Raw genomic sequence first — 11,866 nt, 5'->3', positions numbered from 1 at the left:
CAGAATCATTTTAAGGGAAGAGATTGTGTAAATTTTGAGTGTAACCCTCACTCTTGAGGGACCACCCAGTCTTTGCTTGGATACCACTAGCTACAGGGATTCACTGCTCACAACACCACCCATTCTATTTGGGAGCACTTCTAATCCTTTGAGAATTGTCTGCCTTACTGCCCAGATAAATTCATTGGCTTGAATCTTTGGCTTCTCCCTAAAGTTAAATATAAATGAGTCTGATCCCTCTGTTTTTCTTATATTTCTTTAAATATTTGAAGGCAATTATAAGAATCCCTTTTAGTCTTTTCCAAACAATTCAACCCAAATTCTCTCAAAATGCCTCATAAGACATTGTTTTTAGACCTTACAACTACTTTAGACAAAGAATGTAGTTTTGTCAGTGCCTGTCTTCAGATGCAAACTCTAAAACAGTCTGACAAAGAGACTGCAAAAGATCCCTCAGCTGAGTGAGAAGGTTGGGTGTCACATAATCCCTATGTCCATTGCAGGAAAACAGCAGTTACTTTATTATTCCTTTATTGAGGTAGCTTAACAAAATCCACTATAACTTAAAATTGTACACAACTTTTTTCTCAATGGGATTTCCAACTCCATTTTGGACAGGCTAACATGTACGATGTAAATTCAAATGGCCTCTTGGTTTATGAATCTGAGCTTTTGAATGGGGAATTATTAAGCTATTACCTTTCACAAGACTTCTCAGGTCACTTTTGATACTCTTGAGAAGAGAATCACCAATAAGTAGAAAAGAACATTCGGTAGAGACTGATAGCTTTCTGTAGGAGCGTGAAGGAAAAGAGGGAGTTGGAAGGAAGCACATCTTTTAAATAAGGCCTAAGTTGTGACTGATGCTGTGGCAATATCAGCGCCGTTTCTGGAAGGAACTACTCTCTGGCCCACCGCCTTACTTCTTCCTCATCCTTTCACCTCTGCAACAAAAGTACTGGATCATTTCTTTCCTCATATTTGTGCCCCCAGCTTCCACGTCTATGTTCTCTCAGACTTCTGGGAAGGATATCCCCTCTTTGTAAAGGAGAGTAAGGATCTACATGCTTCCCTATAGAAAAGTAATGATGAGCATTTTCCTGTTTCTCAGTGTTTTCTTCTAGAAAGACCGTGAGTGACTTTCCCACAAGTAGCCTCTTGGTCTTGTGCATTACAAAAGCTGCAAAGAGCTCTTTGGAAGCCATCCAAAGAAAATAGGTACATATACTTAAAGAGGTGTTTTATTTAGACTTAGAGGTTTATTTATATTTGTCTCCACAAATTCTAAGCGGTATTGATCTATGTACTTGTCGGGGTAAAACAAGACAACAGACAAATCTTACCACTTAAAAAAAATTTTCTCATGTGAATAAAGTACAACTAAAATATCTTTAAAAGCTTCTTCATCCAAATGCATGGCTAATATACCTCTACTGTAAATGCAGGGCACAATGAATTTTGGATTAGTGTTGGCAAACCACCTAAGAGGACATGTCAAGGTCTTTTATAGCGCTGTGTACACTTCTGAACAGCATTTAGAAGTTTTTTCAATAAATGGTATGAATTATGAGTCCACCGTTTTTTACTCTACAACTTTCTCCTAAAGAGTACCAAATATGGTGTTTTGGCAATGACTGATTCGGAGGTAAAAAGAATTTCTTTAAGATGCAGAAAGATCCAGGGGAAGGCATGAAGTTGGACAAAAATAGGTTTGAAACCTACTTTCATCTTTCATAAAAATAACTTCATGCAATTATATATGCCCTCCAGGCCTCATTTTTTTCTTCTGTTAAATAAAGACGGTAATCTCTACTTCTAAATGTTGAGGCATATACTAGGTAATAAATCCATAGTTTTCCTTTCTTTCTGCAGCATATATATTTTCTCAAACTTAACAATAGGTGGCTCATACGGTAAAGTGTCTGCCTACAACACGGGAGACCTGGGTTCAATCCCTGGGTTGGGAAGATCTCCTGGAGAAGGAAATGGCAATTCTTGCCTGGAGAATCCCATAGATGGAGGAACCTGGTAGGCTACAGTCCATCGGGTCACAAAGAGTCAGACACGACTGAGCAATATTTACTTTACTTAGGAGATATTTATATTAGAAATGAACAGATTTACAAAGGTTTTACAAATTTTATATTCATTAGTACTTCATTTCATTTCTAGTTATGGTCCTCAGTAACTGAAAAAATGACTAAATAAACTTAAGCATCAATAACATTAGCGCTTGGCTCCTCTGCATCTTGCTACCATTCTTTGGTCATATTCCCATGAATTATTCTCTCCCAGAGAATGAATGAAGAAAGGAAAGGACATAAAACTTTATTAGCATTTCTGGTAACAAATTTAACTAACAGATACTTTGAACTGTGGATCAAAATGTGATTGTCCTCCCAATTCAATTCCATTGATAAGTTAAAATCTTTGGAGGCAAGCATAGATACTATCCAAGCCAGCATTTCCAACTTTGGAAAAATGGTGATGTAAGTACTTGGAGGGGACTGTACATCTAGGTGGGATAATGATGGCCAGTGATGGTGGGGGACCACTGAGGAGGACATTTCAGTGTTCCTGAATGTCACCAAGCCTTCAGTATCATCAGCCTCTGTGACAATTAAAAATCCACATACAAGTGCTTTAAAAACAAAGAATATGGTGGCCTTCAGATGAGTGCCAAAATGGCAGTGAAATCTCTTGAAATAGCTAACCCGTCCTTTGCCTCCTGATCCCCTAGAGTGAATGCAGATCACTTTACAGAGCTCTTAGACGAGAAAGGAACACTCACAAAATGGGAAAAGATACCTGCAGAGAGGGAACAAACGAGAAAGTGAAAAAACAGCAGGAAAAGCTGCCTGAAGAGGTTTCAGTACATCGAAAACTATAAAGTCAGTGAGAAGTTGATCTTTCATTATTGTAACCAGCTGAGAAAATTCTGCCTCTAGCATCTGTTAGGAAGGGTGTGAAAGAGACAAGACTCATTTTGCCAAACTTAGATCCCACTCATTGCTGTTAAGTCCTAACTTTGGAAGTAAAAAAATAATCAAGAATTCTGAGCCTGGAGGTTCAATTAACTTTAACATAGTATGGCAGCTTCCTTATTGAATTCTTTCTTTCTTTTCCTTGCAATCTTTTCCTTTCCTTTCCCTCCCTCCTTCTCTCCCTTCCGTCTTTACAGCTCTTTCACAACAGACAAGGATCACCTTGAAACGAAATTCTTTATATTCAAAATGCAGACTTTCTTTTCTAGCTAAGAGTTCATATGCATTTCTTGAGCAGAAACAGTGACTATATTGGGATTTAACATACCCCTTTACCCACAAGAGGAAAACAATGGACCAAGATGATTTTGTTCATTATATATATACACACACACAGCAAGTATAACATTATGATCTTGAAAAAGGAAAGGAATTAATCAAGAAAAGCTGTTAGAAGGGGTAGCCCAAAGAATTAATTTAAATACACTATTGATACTATGTGTAAAATAGATAACTAACAAGAACACACTGTATAGACAGGGAACTCTATGTAATTCACTGTGATGACCTGAACAGGAAGGAAGTCCAAAAGAGAGGGGATATATGTATATGTATGGCTCACTCATTTTGTTGTACAGTAGAAACTAACACAACACTGTAAAGCAACTACACTCTAATAAAAAATAATTTAAAAGGGAAAAAATGCAGAGGTAAGTGCAGGATGTTAATAGGAAGTGAGTGAAAGTCACTCAGTTGTGTCTGACTCTTTGCAACCCCACAGACTATACACAGTCCATGGAATTCTCCAGGTCAGAATACTGGAGTGGGTAGCTATTCGCATCTCCAAGGGATCTTCTGGACCCAGGAATCGAACTAGGGTCTTCTGCATTGCAGGCAGATTCTTTACCGGCAGGGAATCCCTAAAAGGAAGTACTGAGGAGGATTTCATTAAAACTTTTGCAACAATGCTCACACAATGCAGAGGGTGCAAACCAGTTGTGGGGTAACATAAAACATTTATCTGGACCAAAGTGGCAATTAGAATAAGATTTAGAAAAGTGAAATAATGGCCTTTATTGCAACACAGACATGAGAAACCTGTTTCCAGGCAAGAAATAATGAAAACATATAATGGCGATGAACTTTAAACATTCTATATTAGAAATCCAAATATCAGATTTTCCTCATTTGATTTTAGAGCAGTGTTTGTAATGTTTTTCATGCTCACAGGAACATATTCTTAATCTTTCCTTGAATAACTAAAGACAGGAGCCAGGAACTGGAGCTAACAATACCAATGGTATCATACTGAATTATGATCCATAATCAGCCAAATGCCAAAGTTACCCATAGTCCAGAATTCTAGAAGAAAGTGGGGCACAGGGGTATATTTGATGTTCCATCTACTTAAGTTTATCACAGTAGGATGAATTACATCTTTGGATTTTGGAGTTGGTTGATACGAACTCCCTTATGTTCTGGGCTACATTCCTATGTGAGCAACATTCATTCAACTTGTTAATAAAGTGTATTTGTAATTTTGAGTATCTTCTCAAAACCATATTTTCTTAGCTCCTTCTTCCTGGAATCTGGAACAATAATTATTTGTTTTTACTGATTCCTGTGTTAACCAGGATAAATTTAGCAATAGAGTTTTTATATGTATAAGCAGGTTTGCATAGATTTCAGCATATATTAACAGAAGAAAATAGCTATATTTAAGGGCTTCCCTGATAGCTCATTTGGTAAAAGAATCTGCCTGCAATGCAGGAGACCCAGGTTCAATTCCTGGGTCGGGAAGATCTACTGGAAAAGGAATAGGCTACCCACTCCAGTATTCTTGGGCTTCCCTCGTGTGGCTCAGCTGGTAAAGAATCCACCTGCATTGTGGGAGACCTGGGTTCAGTCCCTGAGTTGGGAAGATCCCCTGGAAAAGGGAAAGGCCACCCAGTTTAGTATTCTGGCTGAGAGAATTCTATGGACTATATATTTAAAGAAACAGACTGTATAACTAACAGAAGAAAACAATTATATTTAGGGTTAGAATATTCAGTTCACCAGCTGGAAATGAATGATCATAATTTGAATGAATCTAAGCAATGAATGATCATAATTTGAATGACTTTTTCAGTTTCCTATGAATTAGTATCCACATGTAGATACTGGCAATGAGATATAACACAGTGCTTTCTGATGATCTTATAAACTTTAACCCAGTGTGTATTGGTTGTAAAAAATGAGTTAATTGAGAATAAGTGATTCTTGGTGTCAAATATAGCCTTTCCCACTATCCCAACTCCATATCCTCAGCTAATTACCGATGTCATTCAAATCACAGGTTCAATCCTAACTACTTCTCTTAGCCCTAACGTCTAAATATAAATGCTTTTATTAATATAAATATTTGACCTTCCAGAGTATTTTTATTGTTGTTAAAGTTTGCTTCATACCATTAAATGTGCTTGTTTGGCATTCCTCTAATATCATCACCAGAAGTGTGTTTTAATGTAATTTAGACTATTTCCCATTCTGACTCTGAGAGTATTAAAGTATTACTTAAGTAGTCCTCTGAGGTGGTCCTGGTCGCACCTACCTGGACTCTCAGGGAACACAGAATAGTGTGGGGTGATTAAGATGAAGCTTTTGGGTTTCATAGCATCCGTGTGATCACTCCATCAAGACTGCTTTTAATACAGCACGTGCACTGGTCTTACCACATTTCCTGCACTGTCCACCCCAGTCCTGAAGGGGACTCGATTATGTTGACTGTAATCTCTCTCTGTTCATGCTTGATAGTGCCAATGTCCTGTCCCTGATCAAAAGTCTTTCAATAAGCCAGGGTATTTGGTTTGGGACTTAAGTCATTCCCCAGTCTCTCTCCAGTGCATCTTTCTGAAATGCTTTTATACTCTTCCTTAGAAACGCTCACCTCATGAAAAAATAAGGCTCATGCTTGTGCTCAGTCGTGTCCAACTCTTTGCGACCCCAATGACCATAGCCTGTCAGGCTCCTCTATCCATGAGATTCTCCAGGCAAGAATACTGGAATGGGCTGCCATGCCCTCCTCCAGGGGAATCTTCCCAACCCAGGGATCAAACCCAAGTCTCCTGCGCCTCCTGCACTGAAGGCAGATTCTTTACCCCCTGAGCCACCTGGGAAACCCCCAAAATAAGGCTACTTGTCCTTAAATACACAAGTATTCTTAGCTCTACAATTTTTATTATTTGGTCTATGCTACCTAAAATGGTCTTTTCCCCCCCCAGGTTGTGGATCTTTCTAACCTGGATCCTGTTTTAGACCCCAGCTAGCGTTCCCATCTCTGAAAGTCTGTCCCACTAGAGCCCACAGGCAACACACCCTCTGAGTTCCCAGACACAAATGGTCCACATCTCTCACTTACCAAATTATTCCTTTTATTGTTATGTTTTATCCCCATCTATCTCATCCTCCAAAATAAGCCCTGTAATGTTAGAGATTGCATTTTATATCTCTTCTGTTCATCATGGCCTGGTAGAGTATTTTGCATATGGTATATGAACAATTAATATTTATTAGTAACTATACTGACACCATCTCGATGGACATGAGTCTGAGTAAACTCCGGGAGTTGGTGATGGACAGGGAGGTCTGGCGTGCTGCAATTCATAGGGTCGCAAAGAGTCAGACACGGCTGAGCGACTGAACTGGAACTGGAATACCGGTAACTAGACTTCTAGACATTAACTAAGCAATCTACAGCAGGGAGAGAATCAAATTTCAATATTATTATTCAAAAAGAACTAAGTAAGAAATTCCAAAAATCTAAGAAAATATTTCTGGCTTTTTAAACTACAACTCAAAGCTTATCACTCTGACCTTCTCCTTCTAACTTCTGCAATATAGAATCAGTTGCTTACAATTAGAATAAATTATGCACCAAATGCCATAAATTATGAAAGCAAATTTTAGCTTTATGTTGAAATTCTTAGACATTACTAGTATCATTTTCTCATTTACTTGTCAACCTATTTTTTTTTAATTATCAAATGCTTGCTTATTTTTTGTTGAGCAATTAGGCTTCTTACATTGCCCTGAATACATACAACCCCATCAGAAACAACTTTATAAGCCTAATAACAGCTTTCATGCAACACATCAGACCCTGCTATTTTGAAAAATGACATGACCATAATGAGGTCCTTTAATCTGAACTTTTTGAAGAGTTACTAAGAGAGATGAATAAATATACTGATAGAAATTTTTGTCACTATACTGATCTGAACATGTAATTATTAAAGTCTTTTTAGATTAAAAAATTTTTTTTGAATCTTACAATTCTGAACCTATCTTATATGTTTTTCAGTGTGAATCCATAGAAAATATGGTTGTATGGATTGGTTGCGATTTTATGCCTTATTCTGTGCTATCAAGACTCATTCTTTGTCTCAAAAGTCCTTATAATTTTGAACACAAAATTACAAAGCATATGGGAATTGAATAATCTATCAATTATGCATGGAACAGCAGTTCACACCTCAGGAATTTCTGTTGCACTTAAAGGGACTTCAAGGGGGCCTTTCTATTGTCTATTTTACAAGCAGGAATTTATATTTTGTGATTAAAATAATGCACACATACACAAACACAGAGACCTTTTGTTTAAACGGTCTCTGTTTAATTACATGAAAATGAATAAGAATATAAGCTAATTCTAGAAACTATCCAATTAATGATTGTTGGTTGAATATATGCACTTACATTTCATCCTGAAACTCCACCAAATAATACTAAAGAATAAAAAAATGATGAACACACAGTAAAAAGAGAATGGACAAGAAGTGTCAACAGTTTGGGGAACACAGAAAGTAAAGGATTAGCAAGTGACTTAGAAAAATGGAAAAACCTAAAACTTATGATCATGCAGTGGGTTCCAGTGTACATGGAACCCTTTGGAAAGTCAGGGTTTAGAAGGAGGAGGAGTATGTGAGGTCCAGGATTGAAAATGGGAAGAACTGAATGATCTGTTCAAGAGGAAATTAGATTGCCCCAAGGCTCTTCCTTTAGTCTATGCAACCATACTTCTCCTCTGAATAGGTTACCCCTTTGAAACACAAATTGCTGTCTCGTAGACTATAGCCCACCAGGCTCCTCTGTCCATGAGATTTTCCAGGCGAGAATACTGGAGGTACAAGCTAAGTTTCTGAATACATGAGCATTAAATTAAAGGCTGTATAGTGAAAAAAAGCCTGCATATTATGTAGCAAAACCATCAGCTCCTCTCCATTCAACCCAGGAAGCTGTGCTCTGGTGTGTAGCCATAGGTAAACTGGAAGACCCAGAACAAAGTTATACCAATCTCTACAAACAGAGCACTTGGAAGGCGGTGCCCAGTAATCATGTGTGAAAGACACCAGCTGATTAGCCCACTGATGCATGACAAAATGCCAATCAAGTTTTAGTTTCTCTTTGGTATGAACTTTTATGAGAGGGTTCTAAGGAACAGCTCAAATAGGAAAGTCAGAAAAAAATAAACATAATAGAAAGTCTTCAGAGTGTTCCCACTGGCTCTTCCCTCTGCTTGGAATGCTCGTCCCATACCTGCTCTCTTTATTCCTACACTTCATTCAGAGCCCTGTGCAAATACAAAATAACAAGACATCTTTTCTTACTAATATATGTAATATTGCATTACACTCCCTCCCCAACACCCAATTCTTTGTTACTCTATTTCTTTACTTGAGTTTATATTTCTGCATATATTAATCATTACATACATATTTTCATACATTTATATATTTGTTATCCATTTCACCCACTGCAAAATTAACACTCATGAAGGTAGGAACATTGCCTAGGGCACATGATAGATCCTTAATAGTTACTGTTAATATTATTTATTTATCTGATTACTTATTTAGTAAAAATAAGTAACTTTGATAAATCTAAAACAATGCAGGAAACACAATTTAAAAAATTAAGAATGCAGAAGATAAGAAAAGTTATAGCCAGGAAACAATTCAACAATATTAACTATGCTGCTGCTGCTAAGTTGCTTCAGTCATGTCCGACTCTGTGCGACCCCATAGATGGAAGCCCACCAGGCTCCCCTGTCCCTGGGACTCTCCAGGCAAGAGTACTGGAGTGGGTTGCCATTTCCTTCTCCAATGCGTGAAAGTGAAAAGTGAAAGGGAAGAGGCTCAGTCATGTCAGACTCTTAGCGACCCCATGGACTGCACCCTACCAGGCTCCGCCGTCCACGGGATTTTCCAGGCAAGAGTACTGGAGTGGGGTGCCATTGTCTTCTCTGAATATTAACTATATAAAAACAATAATCGGAGAAGAATTAGCTCTTGAAAGTTCAAAGTATTAAAAATTAAAGATATAGTTCCATAAGTTTGGGAATACTTGGTAAAGAAAATCTCCAAGAGACTAAAGAGAAATGTAAGATATGAACAATAGGAAAGAAAAAATAAGAATGTAAGAGATCAATCCTGGAAGACAGATAGGAATTTGTCTGAAAGGAATTTCCTGCAGTAACAGAAAAATTCGAGGGGAGGGAACCACTAAAGGTATAATGTAGGTTGACTTCTACAATGAAAGTAAATGGCTCTTGGATGGAAAGACCCTCCAGATGCTCTACAAACTAAGTGAACAAGAAACCCATCAAGATACTGTCTTACTGAAGTTCAGAATTTGAAGCTAAAATTTTTTTTATATCAATAAACCTTAAAAATATAACATGGAACCAAAATATATGAGAGTACATAAACAATTTAAAACCTAAAAAACCTTCATTTTATATTATTAATAAATATGTAAATATTCAGTGAAACTACAAAAAACTTTCATGAGAATAATAACACTAAAATCAAGATAGTAATTATCTGTGGAGAGAGAGAGAGGGAAATCATATTTAGGAAGACCTCAGATGAGGCATCATTTATATGTATAAAATTTTATTTAAAAATGTCTTAAAGCAAATATAAGATTTAATGAAACTGAGTGGTGGGTATAATGGTTTTTTAGACTATCTTCTGCACTTTTTGATGTTTTTGAACTATTTCACTTTTTGAAACAAAAAGACACAAGAGAACAAAAGAGTGAAAACAGGTTACATAAAAAAATTACAGGGAAAAAAATGACATCAGATTTATTAACTGTAATAACAGAAACTAGAACATAATGGAGAAATGTCCACACAGTTTGGAGAGAAAATGATTTTCAACAAAAAAGAATACATCCAGCCAAAATATCAGTCAATTAATATAAAATTAAGGTAAAAAACACTTCAGGCTTAGTCACTCACCTATTCTTAAAAAAAGCTAGTGAATTATGTACTTTGTGAAATGGGAGCAAATTAAGGAAGAGAAAGGTATGAGAGCTGTTAAGAAAAAAATGCACTGGACGCTTGTTAAACATGGCAAGACAAATTTTATTTTCACTGCTACAGTACAGAAGAGAGACTTCAGTACAGAGCTGAACTCCATGTCTACAAGATTGATAATCTAGATGAAACAGACTGAAACAGACACATTTCTCTAAAGTCACAAACTACCAAAAGTCACACAAGAAGAAACAGGCCTATGTCCATTAAATATACTGAATATAAATATGTATATTCAATATTTATATCAATTAATAACTTTTCAAAACAGAAAGCCCCAGGCCCAGAGGGGTTCACTGGTGAATTCTACCAAGCATTTAAGAAATACATTATCTCAATTTTCTGCAGTCTGTTCTGGAAGATAGAAGCAAATGAAAAACTTCCCAACTGATTTTATGAGTTGGTGTTAATCTAATGCCAAAGCCACATAACCACATTACAGAAAATTACATATCAATACCTATTACAAATATAGATGCAAATATCCTCAACAAAATGTTTTTAAACAAAATTCAACAATGTACAAAAATAACTATACAACACAACCAAGTGGGATTTATACTAGACTGATTCACCATCAAAAATCAACTAATGCAATAAAAACCAGACTCTTTGACCACGTAACAGGTAGCTCCAGTCATAGGCTTTATTTTGAAGTTCATCTTGCCTGAGTCAGAAACTAATCTGTTGTATCTCCCAGGATCCAAGGACATTTTGAAGCCTTTCTCAATAGTCTTGAAGAAAAGAGAAATTATCCCCTCCCCTACCACCACCCTATGGAGATGATGAGACTCATAACATAGTTCAGACTATGGTCTATAGGGTCACAGAGAGTCGGACATGACTGAAGCGAGTTAGCACATTAAAAGAATACTCTTTCCCCTCCCCAAATTTCCTGATCAGTTATGTTCAATACTTTCATAAGTTCAGTTTAAGTGGAAATATCTTAATATTTCCTACTAAGCACTTCATTTTGGAATGAGAGTAGCTGGCATCTATGATTATCTTGCAGCTTTATCACTGAAACAAATAATTCCCTTTCCACCACTGAACCTCTCTGTTAGAAATCATCTTCCCTCATGACATGTTAAATACTAAGATGTATCTGATGCATTTCTTCTAACCATTCTCTTCCTGAAAAACAACATTTGTCCCTGTGCTACTGAGAGCTCCATATTTTGTGTGTGATTTCAAGCTCTGTAGCGCAGACACTACTTTCCTTCCATTTGTAGCTGCACATCCCCTAACAGGCTGTACCTCATCTAAAGTTGTTGACTTAACTATCTTCACCCTTCAATAATTTGCAAATGATATTTTCTAAGAAATATTATGACCAATTTTATAGTGGAAGTGGGCAAGATCAAAAAGATCCTGATTTTCTAAAATAATAATGGAGGGGCAAGCTATATTGTTTTATTAAGTAAAGGTCTTACATATTTTACCACTAACCACAATATTATGTTAAATTTTGCCAAACTGATGTACAGTTTAACATTTAAAATGTGCAATGCGAGTTAGT

The 11,866-nt window shown here is 36.7% G+C and overlaps 1 protein-coding gene across 1 annotated transcript in view; it reads left to right on the top strand.

Annotated features, from left to right (window-relative positions):
* The window catches only part of NKAIN2 (sodium/potassium transporting ATPase interacting 2), a 941,095-nt gene that overhangs the window by 765,522 nt on the left and 163,707 nt on the right, over window positions 1-11,866 (top strand). The gene's annotated exons all lie outside the window — the stretch shown is intronic.

The sequence above is a fragment of the Bubalus kerabau genome, chromosome 9 (assembly GCF_029407905.1).
Source record: "Bubalus kerabau isolate K-KA32 ecotype Philippines breed swamp buffalo chromosome 9, PCC_UOA_SB_1v2, whole genome shotgun sequence".
Lineage (NCBI taxonomy): Eukaryota > Metazoa > Chordata > Mammalia > Artiodactyla > Bovidae > Bubalus > Bubalus kerabau.
The sequence above is the reverse complement of the archived record's forward strand: the minus strand, read 5'-3'. Positions and strand labels throughout refer to the sequence as shown.